Source organism: Phyllobates terribilis, unplaced genomic scaffold, assembly GCF_046119375.1.
Source record: "Phyllobates terribilis strain yellow unplaced genomic scaffold, ASM4611937v1 Scaffold_7__3_contigs__length_470593459, whole genome shotgun sequence".
NCBI classification, from domain to species: domain Eukaryota; kingdom Metazoa; phylum Chordata; class Amphibia; order Anura; family Dendrobatidae; genus Phyllobates; species Phyllobates terribilis.
Window position 1 is genome coordinate 396,661,272 of NW_027362767.1, and position 20,240 is coordinate 396,681,511.

General features: G+C 45.7%; 1 long non-coding RNA gene across 1 annotated transcript in view; it reads right to left on the reverse strand.

Moving 5' to 3' along the window:
• Positions 1–755: 755 nt before the first annotated feature.
• The window catches only part of LOC141153260 (uncharacterized), a 49,799-nt gene continuing 30,314 nt past the window's right edge, over positions 756–20,240 (reverse strand). The window contains exons 2-3 of the long non-coding RNA XR_012247274.1: positions 2,086–2,223; positions 756–1,326 (exon numbers count right to left, since the gene is read on the reverse strand). This is a non-coding gene — a long non-coding RNA (uncharacterized lncRNA). The remainder of the gene's footprint in view (positions 1,327–2,085; positions 2,224–20,240) is intronic.

A 20,240-nucleotide genomic window follows, 5' to 3' on the forward strand; every position in this document is an offset into this window, starting at 1 on the left:
CGCACTTCCGGTTTCTCTGTCGCAGCGCTGGCGTACGGCGCATTAATTGGTGGACAATGGATGTGAACGGGTACAAATATGGTGAGGCATACACAGTCTTTATCACACTCCCCTTGAGAAAGCACTGGGTGTGTGAAACGCGCATTGGGGCGCTATCTATTGGCACGGGACTTTGTTCAGGGATAATCCTCATGGGTAAGTTCAATGACTCTGGTCAGTAACTTTGATGTTAATAATTTATCATTGACTCTTTTGTGAGTTTGATTATTTGACAATATGGTGCCTTGATCTATGATCTGACCTATATATCTATTTGTCATTAAACAATATGGGAGATACTATTTTTGTTATCCCATTTAGTTCCTCCTTGTAGGCAGCATTACCCATGGGAACTGAAATTAACCATAAATTACATTATTATATTTGTCCATGTGTGCCTATTTGTTTGTTTGTTTCATCCTTTTCCTTTTCTAAACAATTTTAAAACCTTGTGATCATTTGATAATGAATTTTTAATCATCATTCATTAATAAAGATTGTCATTTTATATTTGACAGTGGTCTTTGGATTTTTTTCCAAACTTAGGTGTTATGATTGGGTATCCACTGCATAGTTTTGCCTATGTTAATCAAATGGTGAGATATGATGCTTCTATCTCTAGCCAATATGTACTACTTATGTCTTTGGAATAGTTTTCTGTATAGATTCACCATAGGTAGTACCAACACAGAAGATACACCGTCCCATAGAATATAAAAGTATATAAATAAATTTTATTTATTTATTTTACTCACTTATATAGCGCCATTAATTCCACAGCGCTTCACAGACATTATTGGCACTGTCCCCATTGGGGCTCACAATCTAGATTCCCTATCAGTATGTCTTTGGAATGTGGGAGGAAACTGGAGAACCCGGAGGAAACCCACGCAAACACTGGGAGAACATACAAACTCCTTGCAGATGTCGTCCTTGGTGTGATTTGAACCTAGGACCCCAGCGCTGCAAAGCTACAGTGCTAACCACTGAGCCACCATGCTGCCCTAAATATACAGTAAACATAAATAATTAATAATAGGAAGGCTATAATATAAAGAGTGTCCATGATTATATGAATATGCATAGCTCCGCAATGTCCATAATTAGAAAAGTATGTCCAAAATAATCCAGGGGTTGTATCCAGAGTATTTCTTATCCTTGTGAGGATCAACACGGAAAACACCACCAAATCCATCCACATCAGAGTCACCCAACACCGGAGATACCAACGGTCCACATCAAAGACCCAGGTAAGTAGGGAAACGATACTTCAGCATTTCTAAAACTCTAAAATCGGAGAGAGGTATTAAAAACATATAAACACACACACTTAAAAATATATATAAGCATATATATAAACAATTACAAGAAAGGGGCAAAACTCAATATCTCATTAAGGCCTCGTGGTTGAACTGATCCAATTTTATAAATCCATTTAGCTTCCAATTGTGCCAAATCTCTTTTCCAATTGCATCCTCTTTTGGTCACGTTGACCTTATCAATCCCTTTGACCTTCAGTAGTTTTGCATTGGAATTATGATGAATTTTGAAATGTTTAGGTATTGGCTTAAGTAGATACAGGTCATTAACCTCAATCGCATTCAGAATGTCACGAACATGTTCACAAACTCTTATTTTCAAAGGGCGTGAAGTCAATCCAATATAAATTTTGTTACATGGACACACAGCATAGTAAACCACCCCAGTTGTATGACAGGTGATGTGCTGTGTGATCACAAATCTCTTCGTCCCATCGCTTGAGTCAATCTCTGATGCACAGGTCATGTTGGGACATGCTATACATCCACTGCAGGGAAAGAAACCCCATTTCGGGCCCTTAGATCCAAAGGTGTTATCAAAATTACGTCCAGCATGATAACTATGAGTCAGTTGATCCTTGAGATTTTGTGATCTCCTGTAAGTCACTGATGGATAATTACGCATATATTTCAATAAAGTGTCATCCACTCTTAGGATCTGCCAATATTTCTGCAGTGCATTTCTGACTTCATGCCACTTTTAATGATAGGTGGAGATGAACCTCACCTGTGCTTTCAAGGGGGTCTTTTGTTGTTTAGGTTGTAGCAGTTCAATACGTCTAGTCGACAATGCTCTCTGGTAGACTTTTTTGATACTTCGTCTCGAATAACCCCGTTCCAGGAATCTGGTTGTCATGTCACGGGCCTGTGTGCGAAATGTACAATCAGTAGAACATATTCTACGTGCCCTGAGGAATTGTCCAGTTGGTATCCCATTCAACAATGGTTGTGGGTGAGAAGAGGTAGCATGGAGTAGGGAATTTACTGCTGTTGCTTTCCGAAAAATATCAGCCTGTAGATATCCATCGTTTCCCCTGAATATACGTATATCCAGGAAATCGATGGAGATCTGACTGTATAAACAGAACAATTTGATATTTAAATTGTTAGTATTCAGAATCTTCACAAATGATAAAAGTTCCACCATTTTTTTTTTTAGTCACAGAAATGATTCCCAATTTAAATATAGGAGGACCAGAGGGTTCAATGAGAATGCTGCCACATCGTCTAAATTAGAGGTGATAAACCTCTGTGATGTAGAATTAACTGAATCTCAAAATGAGGTACTGAGTCTTGGTCTTACATTTTCCCCTACCGCCCCTTTTGATTTATTTACAGCAGTAAAGGATCTACAGTCGTGACGGGGGAGGGTGTACAGGGCTGAAGGGATGTACAAGCCGCTCTCCTACTGCTGATTTCCAAGGTCAGGACTCCCCCACTGCTGCCACTGGATAAATGCTGATGAAGAGAGTAAGATAAAAGTTCCCGATCAGACGATGCTTCTCAGCGGTCGGACCCCACGATCGAATCCAGCTGACGCACACAGCAGTCACATCATACCGAGCAAAAAATCCAGCATAATGTGAAACTGCCGATTCTGAAATGATGAATTCATCCTAGAAAGCATGATACATATCAATTTGTGAGAAAAAATAGTAGACCCTGCATAATCAGTAACAACATTTACTAGATCGCAGAGGCATATGGGAAAAGAAGAATAGTCTGTGTATGGGTATATGTTTTTCACTCCTTGTGTGATCTATCCTGAAAACTGCCTTGTATTTCCATGCAATGCTCTGCAGCCTATCACTGGTATATATTTTTTCACTCCTCTACGTTGTTTAATCCATGATACTTTAAGGTCATCACACTTACTTTAAGAGTTTATGATCCATGTTGAGTTTGCCATTTTTTTTTTTCTGCAGTTTTATTGTCTCCTGTTGTCTTAAGCTAGTGATTGATTGCTAACAAGTTAAATCTGTGTAGATCTAAGCAGATACGTCCCTATATATTAAGACATAGTCAAGGGGCAGCATTTATGCGGGGACATTTATGCATATAGCATTTATGCATACTTTATCAAAGTGTCATAATTTATCAAAGTGCCCCGGCAGTTAGAAAATGGCAGTTGGACAGGGCAGGAGACAGGTAAGACATGCAAGACAATTAAACAAACTTGCTTCCAGGTCATCTTTTTGGCAAACAGTATTCACCATTTGTATCTGTGCCATTTATATTCTGACTGCTACAATCATCCACATTCACCGTTCTCCCACTGATTCGGCACACTTCATCCATATTAACCCCTCTCTCCTCTCTTCTCCTATGTACAGTTGTCATGCTCTCTTCACAATGTTATACCACGCAGATGCATTCATTCCCACCATACAACACAGGAAACGCTCTCACAAATCACTCAACCATCTGCTCACTCTCTGTATCTTCCTTCTATTAGTCGCATGTGATATTTCTCCCAACCCAGGACCCTCCAGTAATAATAACACTAACTCTTTCCCTGTTACATTCAGAAACTCTGCTAATCTCATTAATATTCCCTGCATATCTTCTGTCTCATTCAACTGTGCCCTTTGGAATGCGCGCTCAGCTTGTAATAAACTCTCTTACATCCATTACTTTTTCCTCTCTAATTCCCTCAACCTTCTGGCTCTCACTGAAACCTGGATCCAGAAGTCGGACACCACCGCCACTGCAGCTCTATCCTATGGTGGCCTACATTTCTCTCATACCCCGCGACCTGACAACAGATCAGGTGGAGGTGTTGGTCTGCTTCTTTCAACAAAATGTACTTTTCAGGTTATCCCCCCTGTACCCTCCCTTATCTTCCCGTCTTTTGAGACCCACACAGTCAGACTCTACCGACCCTTTTCCCTGCGAGTGGCGGTTGTCTATCGCCCTCCAGGTCCCCCCCCCGTCAATTCCTGGATCACTTTGCTGCCTGGCTTCCAAATTTTCTATCCTGCGACATCCCCACGATAATCTTGGGAGATTTTAACATCCCAATTGGCGATCCTCTTTCCCCATCTGCCACTCATCTTTTATCACTAATAGTGTTGAGCCACCCCCGTAGTGTTCGAGTTCGGTTCGGTTCGTCGAACACCCGTGTGTTCGCCGAACTGTTCGTCGAACTGTTCGTCGAACACCTTCGAACACCGTTAAAACCAATGGCAGGCAAACAAAAACACATAGAAACACATAGAAAACACCTTCAAAGGTGTCCAAAAGCTGACAAACTGCTCAGAAGACATAACTAACACATGGAAAAGTGACAAGTACATATAGTCATGCGAAAATAAAAGAGGTGGAGGAGTAAAAGGAGGGGGAGACACAGATATAGGCATGTCATGCCCTTCTAAAATCCAAAAAGTGAGAAGCCGACACGGCCAGTCCGCTCCTGCCCGTGCCACCTCCGTGTCGCCGGGTTTGTGCCAGAGCCGCGGTGAACCCTGATGGCCAGCCCCCCTCTCCCAATACTGGTGCCTGTCCGCTGGTGGGTCGAGCGAGCCCCCCTGTGGTGGCGGCAGCTCTAAGCTTTTTAATTTAAATTGTCTCTCTAATTTGAATGAATACACTTTAAATCCATTTACAAGGATCTATTGGAGGGCAAGTCTCATGCCAGCAGCCGCGTAATTCCAGCTCCAGTAGCGTCCACTAAAGCTGCTGCAGTTAAAAAGCTTTTATAAGGATCAAGCTCGGCTGTCCACCGCAAGGCATCCTACTGCCAGTCCCAGCCCCTATGCCTTGGGGTGCCTCCTGATGCTCTTCACTGAGTATCCCATGGTCCCGAAGCATTTCCTTTGAAAAAATTAAGTGTCTAAACTACAGGTGGTGTAGCTTGCTTAACAGCCGGGATAATCCCCTGACTAGCAGACACTGCTACTAGGCACAAAGTATTTCCTGGGCTAGATGCAGTTAAAAATTTGTAATTAGATACTCTCGTTGGATGCTGAGAAAGCATTCCATAGAGTCTCCTGGCACGCCATATATGATTCTCTTAAAAAGCTTGGGGTAGGGGTCTAGGGGACCCTTTTATAGCCAAAATCATTGCCCTGTATCGCAATATGTCACCTAGGCTGAAGATAAATGGAACTGTAGCACCCTGAGGGCTCGGTTGCTACAGAGGTATTGCACCTCACCCAGAGGTGTGATATCTCACTCTCAGGTAAGGATAGAGTGTGGATCAGGACCTGACACCTGCAGGCATTACACCACATTGCCGTAGGGCAGGGCGACCAATATGCCTCTGAGATGGGCACGACAGTCCCTGTCCCTGGCTGGAGTGGGGGGAGGGAACACTGAGGAAGGGGAACCCTGTAGTGCAGGAGCAGGGAGGAAGCAGTTCCTGGGTGCATTGAGAAGGGAGTATAAAAGGTGGGCACCATCTTAGTTCAGTGCAGAGAAGTCTGAGCAGAAGTGGCAGGGAGCAGGGGCTCTGCATGAGCTCTGCTCCGGAGGCGGGCCTAGTAACAGAGGCCCAGGCCTGGAAGAGGGAGAAGGAAGGAAGAGGAGCGGAGAAGGCTCCAGGAACGAGGAATGAAGGGATCCCAGGGGTGCGGACGGGCGAGTCGCCACCGCACGCCCGAATCCACCTGCGTGGAGGGGTCAGGCCAAAGGGGGAGACCGGTCCCCGAAACTAGTGGAGGCAGGAAACGACCCTCAGCTAGAAACCGGAGGCTGTGACATTTTATGTGGCGCAGCCCCTCGCTACACCCGCTAGGAAGGCACCACATAGGGTCAGGGAAACTGGCGCCAAGTTTACCAAGAGGAGGCCCGAGGTAGCCGGACAGAAGGGTTGGTAAGAAAGGCCAGACAAAGGACACACAAAGGGGGTCCTGTGAAGCGCTCCAAAGTTATCTGGGAGTTGTCTGAGCCCCTCACCTGGTGAGCACAGTACGACGTGGGCAGCCGTTACCTGCAGACGTGGTCTGGATAATAAGAACTGTGAGTAAAGGCCCTGGACTGCATCACTGACTCTGTGTCGTTACTGCTGCTGCCCTGCACCATCACCCCCATCCTCCGCATACACTGCCCTGAGGCTATACTCCTCCCGTGGGGAGTTATGCTACGCTCTGCTGCACCCACAACACCAGCCTCAGCGGTCTGCCCTGCAGCGGCGGTTCACTCTGACCGCAATCTACGGGTGGCGTAGTCGGACATTTAAACATCAAAACCACATAAATAGTTCCGCCACTGGTTTGACCACCCTGAGCCACGGAAGCGGGTCGCCGCCACGAAGACTACAACCACCAGCATCCACCAAAAAGGGTCCGGCTCCGGTTGTCCCAAGGCCCAGGGGGTGCATCAGAACATTTTCATCACCTTTCACAATCACCAATGGGACAAGGCAGGGATGTCCTCTGTCCCCTCTCTTATACATCCTAGTGACGGAGCACCTGCTCTCATCAATTCGCCATAACCCCAATATTAGGTGGATTGAGGTGGGAGGCACCGAGTACAAGTGCTCTCTATTTGCTGATGATGTCCTAGTATATATCACTCAATCACATATTGCTGTTATGGCTGAAATAGATCACTTTGTTACATGGTCAAATTTTAAAATCAATGCAGCGAAGTCTGAGGCCCTCGATGTCTCCCTCCCCAAATCCATATAGGATTCCATCCAGTCCAACTTTCCCTTTGCCTGGCCCTCACAGGGTATCAAATACTTAGGAATTCCTATTCATAGAGACCTCTCCCATCTATGTTATCTTAATTTTGGGCCCTTTATTGAACAACTCCATACAGACCACGGTTGGCAAGTTAGAACTGTAAGATTCACTATGTGAACCACTGGTGTTTTGTCGAAAAGCACATGTACACTGCGTTCCAAATTATTATGCAAAAAGTGTTTAGGAGTGATAAGGGAAGAATTTGTTTGTTAGTCAGTTAAACTCATTGATGGTGATGTGTGTCAGGGCTCTTTATATCACTGTAAGCAATTGCAGACACCTGTGCTAATTAGTTTGGCAGGTCTGTCCAATGAAAGGCAAGACTACTTAAGAAGGCTGTCTCACATTATTAAGCAGCCTACATTTTCTGCCAAAATGGGAAAGAAAAAGGATGTGTCGGCTGCTGAGAAGCAACAAATTGTGGAGTGTTTAGGTCAAGGCATGACTACAATCAACATTGTGCGATGATCAGGATGAAGTGTCTTGGCAATCAAGAAGTATGTAGCTGATTCACAGTACACACGTGTGCGTGCTGATAAGGGCAAATTGAGGACTCTTTCCTACAGGCAATTACGTCAGGTTGAAAGAGCAGCGGCAAAAAAGCCTTGTCATAGCAGCAGACAAGTTTTTGAAGCTGCTTGTGCCTCCAACGTCCCCCGAACAACAAGATGCAGGGTCCTTCAGAGGTTTGCAGCTGTGCATACGCCATCCTGTCGACCTCCTCTATCCACTTCACACAAGCAGAAACGGCTCCAGTGGGCCAAACATTACATGAAGACTGATTTCAAATCTGTTTTGTTCACGGATGAGTGCTGTGCAGCGCTCGATGGTCCAGATGGATGGAGTGGAGGATGGCTGGTTGATGGACACCCCACGCAAACACGGCTACAGCACCAACAAGGAGGAGGTGGAGTAATGTTTTGGGCTGGAATCATGGGGAGAGAGATTGTCAGCCCCTTTAGGATCCCTGAAGGCGCTAAAGATGAACTCCATAATGTATGTGGATTTTCTCAAACAGCACTTCCTGCCATGGTTCAAGAAGAAGAACCGTGTATTTCACAGCAAGATCATTTTTCTGCATGATAATTCACCATCTCATGCTGCACATAAAACATCTGCATCTCTGGCTGATATGGGCATAAAAGGGGACAAACTTATGGTGTGACCCCCATGCTCCCCTGACCTGTACCCCATTCAGAACCTTTGGAGCATCATTAAAAGGAGTGTCTATGATGGCGGGAAGCAGTTCACATCTAAGCAACAGCTCTGGGAGGGTATTCTGTCCTCATGCAAAACAATTGAAGCAGAAACCATCCAAAACCTGACAAATTCAATGGACGAGAGAGTTCAGAAGCTCCTTTCGAACAAGGGGTCCTATGTGAAAATGTAACATCACCTAGAATAAAGTTTTGAGTTGAAAACTGTTTGATTTCAGTTTCTAACAACCTGCTAATGCTTATAATTTCAAAAATGACCATTTTTTTGGTCTTTATTAAAATGAAAAGGTTGATCGAAAAGTTTGGGGGATCTAAGAGTGTGGCAACCCAGTCGTCATGATTAGTTCGAATTCTGACAATATGAGGGTCATGCTGCAGGTAGTGCAGCAAGAAGGCACTTATGTGTCTTGCGCATCTCGGAGCCCCAAAATTATTTTCCGGGCTAGATGCAGCTAAAAATTATTATTAATTTTAAATCTGGTGAAGCTTTAGTATAGATGGCCTAATAGGATCAGTGCTGCACACTGCTACAAAGCCCAAATTATTTTCCAGTCAAGATACAGATAAACATGATTAGTAATTTTAAATCTGGTGGAGCTTATTATAGATGGCCTAATAGAATCAGTGCTGCACACTGCTACAAAGCCCACATTATTTTCCAGCCAAGATACAGATAAACATGATTAGTAATTTGAAAGCTTAAAACGGTTGGTAGGGTGATTTTAACCAATCATCAAGCTTTTACTCTCCCCAGGATGACACAGGGGTAGAAAAGTCTTTTCGGATCCATGATTTGTTCATCTTTATGAACGTGAGTCTGTCTACATTATCAGTGGAGAGCCGCGTGCGCTTATCTGTCAGCACACCACCAGCAGCGCTGAACACACGTTCAGACAGAACGCTGGCTGCGGGGCATGACAAGATCTCCAAGGCGTAAGTGGCTAGCTCCGGCCATTTATCCAGATTGGAAGCCCAAAAAGAGCAAGGGTCCAGTGACACAGTCGTGGCTTCAATGTTTACTTGGAGATACTCCTGTACCATCGTCTCTAGGCGTTGACTATGTGTCAGACTTCTTGTCTCCTGTGGCCTTGCAAAGGATGGGCTAAAAAAGTGGTGAAATGATTCTGCAAAATTGATGTTACCAGCAGATACTGTGGTTCTGTTACGGTTTGAGTGCTGAACACTTGACGGTCCCACGGTTGGCAAGTTGGAACTGTGAGATTCACGACGTGCACCACTGGTATTTTGTGGAAAAGCACATGTAAGATTCTGCAACAGTCTCTGCTGATACTCCTGCATGCGTGCATCCCTTTCTATGGCAGGAATAATTTCTGCAAATTTACTTTTGTACCGGGGATCTAACAGTGTGGCAACCCAGTAGTCAGGATTATTTCTAATTCTCACAATTCGAGGGTCATGTTGCAGGTAGTGCAGCAAGAAGGCACTCATGTGTGTTGCGCATCCAGGAGCACCAAGTCCCTGTTGTGTTGGTGGCGAGGTAACAATCATGCTTCCTTCCTCTGTCCTCTCCCCCCAACCTCGCACAACAGAAATGTGATCAAGGTCTCCCTCATCTGATGAGTCTTCCATCAGTTCGTCCTCCACTTCTTCCTGGGCTCCTGCACCTTCCTCACTAGTTTGGCTGCTACCATGCGCCCTGGTAAAACCATCTCCCCCACCCTCACATGCCTGCCGCCTTGGTGCTGCCGACCGTCTGGACCTTGCAGATGTTAGCCCTTCCGCATACAACTCCTCCTCCTCTACTTCCTCCACCTCCTCTTGTGCCACCACCTGACTCCGAATTCTGTTTAACATGTGCTCCAGCATGTAAATCACCGGAATAGTCATGCTGATAATGGCATCATCAGCACTAAACATCTTCGTCGCCATTTCAAAACTGTGCAGAAGGGTGCATAGGTCCCTGATCTGAGACCACTCCTCCAGCGTGATTTGCCCCACCTCTGAATCTCGTTGGCCCAGGCTATACGTCAGAACGTATTGCACCAGGGCTTGTCGGTGCTGCCACAGTCGCTGCAACATGTGCAGAGTTGAATTCCACCGGGTAGGCACATCGCATTTTAGCCGGTGAAGTGGCAGGCCCAACGACTTCTGTAGAGATGTAAGTCGCTGAGCTGCGGGATGCGAACGGCGGAAGTGAGCACACAGCGACCGTGCCCTCTGCAGAAGGCCATCTAGTCTGGGATAGTGGGCTAAAAATTGCTGGACAACCAGGTTCAACACGTGAGCCATACAAGGCACGTGTGTGACATTGCCCCGGCGAAGGTCCGCACCCAGGTTTGCAGCATTGTCGCACACGGCCCTCCCTGGTTTCAGGTCCAGTGGAGACAACCATTCATGAAATTGGTTCTCCAGAGCTGACCACAACTCCTCAGCTGTGTGACTCACATTTCCCAGACATTTCAATGTAAAAACCGCCTGATGACGTTGAGCCCTACTGCCAGCAAAGTAAGGAGGTGTGCAGGATCCCTTCTGCGCAGTTAGAAAGCTTGTGGCATGACCAGACAGGCTTTGGGTGCAGGTGGAAGACCGAGAGGAGGTTGAGGAGGCAGAAGCAGTGGAGGAACTTTGACATAAAGAGGATTGACGCACAACTCGTGCGGACGGCGAGACTTGGACAGCAGCCCCTTGTCCTGCTGTCACCATAGTTACCCAGTGCCCAGTCAGCGACATGTAACGCCCCTGTCCATGCCTACTCGTCCAAGTGTCTGTGGTGAAATGCACCCTGTCACACACAGAGTTTCTCAAAGAAGCGGTGATGTTGTGTGCGACATGCTGGTGGAACGCAGGCACACCTTTCTTTGAGAAGTAGTGCCGACTGGGCATCTGGTACTGGGGCACTGCGACGGACATAAGGTCTCGAAAATCCTCTGTGTCCACCAGGCGGAAAGGCAGCATTTCTGTAGCCAAGAGCTTGCAGATGGTGAAATTCAACCTCTTAGCTTTCTCATGGCTAGGAGGAAATGGTCTTTTACTTGTCCACATCTGAGGGACCCAGGGCTGGCTATTGTGCTTAGACGGGGTTGATAAGGGTGTCCCCGGCAAAATGCCCTTTGTGAGGAAGATGCAGGCGGACATGTTAGGCTGCCTTGATCCAAAGGTGGTGCTATCGATGTCGGACAGCGCTCAACACCAGCTGGTGTTACCACCTCCAAAGAAAATGATGACCTGCCAATCACGCTGGCTGTTGCGGGTAAAGAGGTGGCAGGTCTGCGCCCCAAAACAGGTGTGACTGCTGTCCCCCCAGTCACAGAGGATGAAGAGGCCGCGGATGCACAAGATATGGCAGACGGTGGTTGGCCCGGCCGGCTAGGCCGCATTGTAGCACACTGAGCTTCCCACTGCAACTTATGCTTCATGTCCATGTGCCGGTTCATGCATGAAGTACTCAAACTATGTATTTTTTGGCCTCTACTTAGCTTTTGCTGACAAATGATACAGATAACACGAGTTGGGTCATCTTTATCGATCTGAAAAAATGCCCAGGCTATGCAAGGCTTAGCACCCATGCGACCTGAAGAGCCACCACGACTTGTGGTGAGAGGCAGAGTTGTGTTTGAGGATGCAGTTGTTGACGTGCTTCCAGTACTACGTCTCTGTCCAGGAAGGCGCAACCTGACCTCGTCGTCACTAGCATCTTCCTCCACCTCCTCTGCTGACCTCATCTCTTGGCTGACTGTGGGTTGACAGTAAGTGGGATCTCCAACCTCATCATCATCACCCTGTGCGTTATCACACCCGTCGTCCTCAGAGCCAACCTGTTCCTGCCCTGACAAAAAACTAAAGTTGTCGCTCCAATCAGGTATTTGAGTCTTATCATCGTCTTCCTCATTGTCTCCACCAACAGGAGTTACAGTTTGGGAATGAGGGTCTACATTATGGTCAGAACCTTCTGCGTCTGGTCCTGGATCCGACTCATAAAGATTCTGGGCATCAGTGCAGATCATTTCCTCGTCTGGATTCACAGAAGCGCTGGAGTCGACCTCTGATTCCCAGGCTATAGTATGAGTAAACAGCTCTGCAGACTCAACCATCTGTTCTACCTCATACTCAGACGGGCAGCTGGAGATTTGGGAGCTGTGAGGAAGCAAGTGCGATTGGGGTGACACCTTTGAGGACTGGAGTATTTGTGATGTTGAAGTTGATGTGGAGGAGAGCCCACTTAAAGGAGCACTTGATATTCGTTGAAGCACCTGCTGTTTTTGTGCCTCATCTGGAATTTGTAGCGATTGGCGTGGCTGTAAGAAAGGGATCTTATCACATTGTCCGCTAAAAGAAGTAGACATTATAGTTTGGCTGGAAGATGGTCTTTCTTCTGCAGATGTTACTATTGCTTTAACACCTACCCCACGGACACAACCTTTTTTCCCCTTCCCAACACGCCTATTCCCCTTTCCACCAGCAGCAGGCCTTTTTCCACTCATTTTGGTGGTTAACTAATTCACAACTCTGGAGTTGTTTGCACAAAAAAACAATGGATGGGAACCGAGCAGAGCTGAGTGGCCAAACTGTGGTATTAGGCAAAAACTATTGGCTGGGTTAGATGCAGAAAAAAATTATATTCAATTTGCAACCTGATGGAGGTCAGTATAGATGGACTAATACAACAAGTCCCACACACAGCTAGAAGCCCAATATTTTTTCAGAGGTAGATGCAGAAAAAAATATATTCAGTTTGCAACCTGATGGAGGTCAGTATAGATGGACTAATACAACAAGTCCCACACACAGCTAGATGCCGAATATTTTTTCAGAGGTAGATGCAGAAAAAAATATATTCAGTTTGCAACCTGATGGAGGTCTGTATAGATGGATTAATAGAACAAGTCCCACACACAGCTAGAAGCCCAATATTTTTTCAGAGGTAGATGCGGAAAAAGATATATTCAGTTTGCAACCTGATGGAGGTCTGTATAGATGGATTAATAGAACAAGTCCCACACACAGCTAGAAGCCCAATATTTTTTCAGAGGTAGATGCAGAAAAATATATATTCAGTTTGCAACCTGATGGAGGTCTGTATAGATGGATTAATAGAACAAGTCCCACACACAGCTAGAAGCCCAATATTTTTTCAGAGGTAGATGCAGAAAAAAATATATTCAGTTTGCAACCTGATGGAGGTCTGTATAGATGGATTAATAGAACAAGTCCCACACACAGCTAGAAGCCCAATATTTTTTCAGAGGTAGATGCAGAAAAAAATATATTCAGTTTGCAACCTGATGGAGGTCAGTATAGATGGACTAATACAACAAGTCCCACACACAGCTAGAAGCCCAATATTTTTTCAGAGGTAGATGCAGAAAAAAATATATTCAGTTTGCAACCTGATGGAGGTCAGTATAGATGGACTAATACAACAAGTCCCACACACAGCTAGAAGCCCAATATTTTTTCAGAGGTAGATGCAGAAAAAAATATATTCAGTTTGCAACCTGATGGAGGTCAGTATAGATGGACTAATACAACAAGTCCCACACACAGCTAGAAGCCCAATATTTTTTCAGAGGTAGATGCAGAAAAAAATATATTCAGTTTGCAACCTGATGGAGGTCTGTATAGATGGATTAATAGAACAAGTCCCACACACAGCTAGAAGCCCAATATTTTTTCAGAGGTAGATGCAGAAAAAAATATATTCAGTTTGCAACCTGATGGAGGTCTGTATAGATGGATTAATAGAACAAGTCCCACACACAGCTAGAAGCCCAATATTTTTTCAGAGGTAGATGCAGAAAAAAATATATTCAGTTTGCAACCTGATGGAGGTCTGTATAGATGGATTAATAGAACAAGTCCCACACACAGCTAGAAGCCCAATATTTTTTCAGAGGTAGATGCAGAAAAAAATATATTCAGTTTGCAACGTGATGGAGGTCTGTATAGATGGATTAATAGAACAAGTCCCACACACAGCTAGAAGCCCAATATTTTTTCAGAGGTAGATGCAGAAAAAAATATATTCAGTTTGCAACCTGATGGAGGTCTGTATAGATGGATTAATAGAACAAGTCCCACACACAGCTAGAAGCAAAATATTTTTTTCAGAGCTAGATGCAGAAAAAAATTATATTCAATTTGCATCCTGATGGAGGTCAGTATAGATGGACTAATAGAATGATGCTATGCCCAAAAGATTTTACTTCACTAGGTGCAGTAAAAAAATTGGTATTCTATACACAGGTGGTATATCTTGCAACACAGATAGGCTACTCCACTGACTAACACACTCTGCAATAGGCCAAAAAGGATTAGCTTTGCTAGATTCAGCCAAATGCTGTGAAAAAAACTTGCACAGTACTGGCACAGACCTTATTGGCAAAAACTGATAGGAACTGATGTAACCTAGTCCTGAAAAGGACTCCAATTACAATTAGTCTTTACTCCCACAATCTATCTATTTAAGAGCACAGACCTGCCTGATAAAAGTCGTAGGAAATGCTGTAACCTAGTCCTTAAAAGGACTGCAATCACAACTATTCCCTACTCCCAAGCTATCTGTAGATTTGTGCAAAAATTGGCTTGAAATTAACAAGGTATAGCACACACAGCAACAGCGGTGCCGTCTAACACGCAGCTGCAGCAGTGAGAAAATGGTGGCGACGGGGAAAATGGCTTGGTCTTATAGGGCAAGGACATGTGACATACACTGCCAATGACACATGCCCTTGCTTGTGTGAAAAAAAGCACTTCGCTCCGTGTGTGCGCTGCTGATAGGCTGACAGATTGCACCTCCCCACTGCAAATGCGGGAAAGAGAAAAAAAAATGGAGATCTTCATTGTTCCTGCAGAGATCCATCCCCTGCACCTCCCCCCACCCCGCTGTACACTCAAACTGCGCATTAACATTAATTTTCATCATTACTGAGAAAAAATCCAGTTATGATTTTGGTGCACGAACAGTTATCGAACATAACCTCGAACAGCCGAATTTTTCTCAAATTGTTCGTGTTCGCCGAACGGCTCGAACACCGCCCAAAACAGCTCGAATTTGAGATTGGCGAACAGTTCGAGTAGAATAACGCTCATCTCTAATCACTAACCTCCTCCTTCGGCCTTTCACAGCTTGCTAACTCTCCTACACATGAGGACGGTAACACATTGGACCTGATCTTCTCCCGGCTTTGCTCAGTACATGGCTTTACTAACTCTCCCCTTCCACACTCTGACCATAATCTTCTTTCATTCGCTGTCAAGAACTGTGACTCTACTCAAGACACTCCCACCGTCAACACTTATAGAAATTTACGCGCCATTAACACCCAGAAATTTATAAAAAAGTGGCAATCATCATTGGCCCCAATCTCCTCCCTCTCATGTCCCGACTCTGCATTGAAGCATTATAACGAAATAATGCTATGCGCCCTGGATGAAGCCGCACCTTCTACACAATGAACAATTCGGCATAGATGGCGACAACCCTGGCACAAACCTCTAACACGTTTCCTCCAGCGGTGCTCCTGGTGCGCTGAAAGGCTGTGGAGAAAATCAAATCTGCCCGAAGATTTCCTCCATTAAAAATTTATGCTGAAAACATATAACTCCTCCCTTCACCTCTCCAAACAAACCTACTTTAACAACCTCATCATCTCACTTTCCAATAATCCTAAACGACTCTTTGACACGTTTCATTCTCTCCTCAATCAAACAACACAGGCCCCGACCACCGACCTCAGCGCTGACGATCTGGCCTATTATTTCAAAGAAAAAATTGACCATATCCGACAGTAAATTTTCTCCCAATCCCCAAATGTTATGCATGCTCTCCCCTGCCACATTGTATCTTGCTCACTTTCTGACTTCGAAACAGTCACGGAAGATGAAGTGATCAGGCTCCTTGCATCTTCTCGCCCTACCACCTGCACCAGTGACCCTATTCCCTCACATCTCCTTCAGTCCCTTTCTCCAGCTGTCACCACTCACCTAACTAAAATTTTCAACCTTTCCCTCTCATCTGGTATCTTTCCCTCTTCTTTTAAACATGCCAGCATACAACCATTACTTAAAAAACCATCCCTTGACCAGAACTGCACGGCCAACAACAGACCTGTTTCCAATCTTCCCTTTATCTCTAAACTCCTGGAACACCTGGTCCACTCCCGTCTCATCTGCTATCTCTCAGACAACTCTCTTCTTGACCCTCTACAATCTGGTTTCCGCTCTTTACATTCTACTGAAACTGCCCTCATTAAAGTCTCTAATGATCTACTAACAGCTAAATCCAATGGTCACTACTCCCTGCTGATTCTCCTGGATCTCTCTGCAGCATTCGACACTGTGAATCACCAGCTCCTCCTCACTATGCTCACTGTTGGCCTCAAGGACACTGTTCTCTCCTGGTTCTCCTCCTATCTCTCTGACCGCTCCTTCTCTGTGTCTTTTGCCGGCTCTCCCTCCTCCCTACTTCCCCTTACTGTCGGGGTTCCTCAAGGATCAGTCCTAGGCCCCCTTCTTTTCTCCTTATACACCGCTCTTATTGGCAAACAATCAGTAGATTCGGTTTTCAGTACCATCTCTATGCTGATGACACCCAATTATACACCTCTGCTCCGGACATCACCCATGCATTACTGCAAAAGACCAGTGATTGTCTTTCTGCCGTGTCTAATATTATGTCCTCCCACTACCTAAAACTTAATCTGTCAAAAACTGAACTACTCGTCTTTCCTCCCTTCACTAACCTACCTGTGCCCGATATTGCCATTTCTGTTTGTGGCTCAACCATTACTCCCCAGCAACAAGCCCGCTGTCTTGGGGTCATTATTGATTCAGATCTTTCTTTCACTCCTCACATCAAATCACTCGCTCGTTCATGTCATCTACACCTCAAAAACATCTCAAGAATCAGGACTTTTCTCACCTTTGACTCAGCAAAAACTCTTACTGTAGCTCTTATTCATTCTCGTCTTGACTATTGCAACGCTCTACTAATCGGTCTCCCTCTTACTAAACTCTCCCCTCACCAATCCATCCTTAACGCAGCAGCCAGGATCATATTCCTCGCCAACCGCTACACCGATGCCTCTTCCCTGTGCCAGTCATTGCATTGGTTGCCCATCCAATATAGAGTTCAATTTAATCTTATCACGCTTACCCACAAAGTGCTCCATGCTTCAGTACCCCCCTACATCTCCTCCCTTGTCTCAGTCTACCACCCTACACGTGCCCTCCGTTCTGCAAATGACTTAAAACTAAAATCCTCCATAATCCGAACTTCCCACTCCCGTCTCCAAGATTTCTCGCATGCTGCGCCAATTCTTTGGAATGCACTACCCAGGACAGTTCGATTAATTCCCAATACCCACAGTTATAAGCGAACCCTAAAAACACATTTCTTTAGACTGGTGTATCGCCTAAGCACACTCTGTCCATCCCAGTTTTCCCGAATATTAAAATCTTCTTCAACTTCAGGTTCATACCAACCATGCACTCAATAGCCTCTGTCAGGATGGTACACATACTGGCAGGCGACCAGTCCATGTATTATTTATCCTATTTAGTATATCAAGGCTGCATTATACAATATATGTACATTCTACCTTTTGTGTCTCCCCCATTTCTTCATAGACTGTAAGCTTGCGAGCAGGGCCCTCACTCCTTTTGATATGAGATGTGCTTATTCTGTACTGTCTGTATATGTCCCCCCTAAAATTTATAAAGTGCTGCGGAATATGTTGGCGCTATAAAAATAAAAACTATTATTATTATTATTATTATTATTACATCTTTTTGCCCGTAATCTTGTGTTAAAGAAGTTACATGACAAGACAGATAAGGGTATGATGTGAACAGAAAGAGAACGTGAGGCTTTGTCCATTTTGGAAGAGTTGGGCGGTGAAATGTTCAATCAGATGTTCAGGGTAAGTTTAAAATCGCAACCCCAAAAAAATTTCCCCCGCTGAATTTATATCCTGACATAGAACTATTTGTGAAACTAGTTACCAGTGAATTTGAAAAGATATCTACCAGAGTGTCTAATGACAATTTATCTCCTCAACAGAGAGAAGCTCTATTAGAGTTGAAACGCAATAAGGAGATAGAGATAAAGTCAGCAGATAAAGGAGGAAATATAATGATTAGTGTTGAGCGAGCACAAAAATGCTCGGGTGCTCGAAGCTCGGGCCGAGCTCACCGTGTTACTCGGTTGCTCGACCCGAGCAACGAGCCCAATGTTAGTCTATGGGAGACCCTAGCATTTCTGCGGCAGCACCCCCGGCAGTCTGTAGAAAGCCTAAAAAGTGCTCAAAACGATAGTGACAGTGCTCAAATTACATGGGGACAGCATGGGTATCGCCCCAGGAAGCATTTTTGACCCCCATGTCACTGATGTCAACAACGTGGTTAGAGGTATTTAGCCACTTTTACGGGCTCACAATAAAACGTTCAAAAACGAAACTGAAAGTGCTTTCCTGTGTAATATGTTAAGGAACATCCTTTCCAGGGAAAAGACTTGTGTATAAAGTAAAATAAATAACAAAAAACAAAAATACTCCTCTACACCTTGGGCTATGTTCACAAGTAGCAGTTTTTATGCGTTTTTGCACTTTTGTATTGCTTTCAACCGTGACAAATGCATTCACCGGGAAATGTCATTTTAACATTTTACAACCTTATCTGGCCATGTGCTGTGTGACACATGCATACAGTGCTGAAAAGACATGGGAACAGCATGGGGAAGACCCCTGGAAGCATCTCTGACACCCAGGTCATTGCCTAAAAGTGTGCCCATCAGAAGTGATCCTTGCCACATCAGAAGATGCAGACTTGCAACTATCCCCGTGCAAGTCCTTGTCCCAGGGCAGTGTTCAATTGTACCTCCCCCATTCCTTGCAATGCAAGCGCAAGTATGCAGCCTGCGACCCACCCACCCCCAGGCTGCAATACCATACTGCTTGCTTGCTTGCACTTGAAATTGGGCCTTTTAGGCATGTGGAGGCGGAATCTGGCCACCACGTCATGGCTGCGTCAGCGGCCAGGTATCCATACTCAGTCCCCAGCCGCCCGGCGGCCGGGTGTCCACGCTTGGTCCCCAGGGACCAGGGGGCGGCCGGGTGTCCATACTCGGTCCCCAGCCACCCCTATTTGTCCCAGTAACCTTCCCCACACTTTTCTTAGCCTGGCCTGCTTTAGAGCAGCACTGGCTGAGCCCACCTGACAACCAGACTCCTCCGGTGGGCCCTGGCTTCTCCATCAGTGGAGTTGAGAGTGCGAAGGTGAGGAAGTTAGCATCTGCTTTGTTTTTTTGGAATGCAAGCGTAAGTATGCAGCCTGCCTCCCACCCACCCCCAGGTTGCAATACCATACTGCTTGCTTGCACTTGAAATTGGGCCTTTTAGCCATGTGGAGGCAGAATCTGGCCACCACGTCATGGCTGCATCGGCGGCCTGGTATCCATACTCAGTCCCCAGCCGCCCCTATTTGTCCTGGTAACCTTCCCCACACTTTTCTTAGCCTGGCCTGCTTTAGGGCAGCATTGGCCGAGCCCAACAGACAACCAGCCTCCTCCGGTGGGCCCTGGCTTCTCCATCAGGGGAGTTGAGAGTGCCAAGGTGAGGAGCATGATGATGATGATAGAAGTTAGCATCTGCTTTGTTTTCTTGGAATGCAAACGTAAGTGTGCAGCCTGCCACCCACCCACCCCCAGGCTGCAATACCATACTGTTGCTTGTACTTGAAATTGGGCCTTTTAGGCATGTGGAGGCGGAATCTTGCCACCACATCATGGCTGCGTCGGCGGCCTGGTTTCCATACTCAGTCCCCAGCCGCCTGGCGGACGGGTGTCCAAGCTTGCTCCCAAGCTGCCAGGGGGCGGCCGGGTGTTCGTAAACAGTCCCCAGCCGCCCCTATTTGTCCCGGTAACCTTCCCCACACTTTTCTTAGCCTGGCCTGCTTTAGGGCAGCATTAGCCGAGCCCACCAGACATCCAGGCTCCTCCGATGGGCCCTGGCTTTTCCCTC